Source organism: Ovis aries, chromosome 1, assembly GCF_016772045.2.
Source record: "Ovis aries strain OAR_USU_Benz2616 breed Rambouillet chromosome 1, ARS-UI_Ramb_v3.0, whole genome shotgun sequence".
Taxonomy (NCBI): Eukaryota; Metazoa; Chordata; class Mammalia; order Artiodactyla; family Bovidae; genus Ovis; species Ovis aries.
Genome location: NC_056054.1, coordinates 133,166,320 through 133,167,517, shown reverse-complemented (window position 1 = coordinate 133,167,517; position 1,198 = coordinate 133,166,320).

Sequence of the window (1,198 nt, the reverse complement as noted above, 5' to 3'; positions counted from 1 at the left end):
AAGAATACTAACAATTTCCCTATATTATAGTTCTAATAAAACAAGAATAACAGTTTCATACCCTATTTCAAACTGATCTATTCTGTATATAACCAAAACATGCAAGGCAGTTCAACATGTGAAAGATTATAAATGTTGATGTCCCAGTAGAAAATTTGTTTATACTACCATTTGTCAAAAGGATCTTCTAGTCTTGTTTCCTCCTATGAGAAAAGGTTTTAAATAGTTGTGTTTTAAAATTTAAGCAATTTTTGGATCTACATTTTCCCCTCAACATCCCTGCATTGTTTGCTGAACATAGCCATAATGTTATTATGTCAGCCATATTTTTAAGTAACAACTCAAAACAAACAAACAAAAAAGATGCTGAAGCCCAGTTTGAGATCATAGTTTAACTGTAAAAATATGACCAGTTTTTAGGTGACAGGGTAGAGTTCTCTAATGAAGACTTTTATAACTTTCAACAAAATAAGTCACCGTGATAGAATTTTGGAGCTCTCCTTGTCTCCTTCTCCACCATGAGAATGAAAATATCTGGCTTCCTTGGTGCTCAGCCTGAGTTGGTAAAAGGAATATAAGGCTGGTATACAGAATAAGCTAGGACATTTGGAAAGCAAAAAAATGAAAAAAAGGAAAAAAATGAAAGAGAAAACAATGCCTCATTGCCCATGCTAACAAAGACACAGATTATAAAATGACTGAAATGAATGAAATGTTTGACAGAGTATTAAGAAATAAATCTGGGGCTTATCTTCCCCTCTGCATATAGCTTTATTTTGTAAAATAAGCAGCAGTGGGTGTGAGAGAGAATTGTGTACAGCAGGAAAAGAAAGGACACCAAGCAGAAGCATTTCTCCCAGTGGAAATATACAAGAATAGAAATTTTGAAAACATTGCTATTGTAAATACTTAAAAAAATTCTATTTTGCTTTCCCATTCTTCTTTCCCCATTTCTACTACAACTAATTTAACCTTTCATAAAAACGTCTCTATCAGCTTTGGCTTTCATTATGTGTAACAAAAGCTAAGAAAGAATAGTGGGAATGACTATATAAAAGAATAAAAAAGTTCACATTTTTTTCCAAAGGTGACATCACTCTCCATATCCCAACTGGCTATGATTCAGAAGGGAGAGAAAGAAAGGGGAAGGATGAGACTTAATTGAAATGTAAAATGAAGGGGGAATATTTAGTTTCTA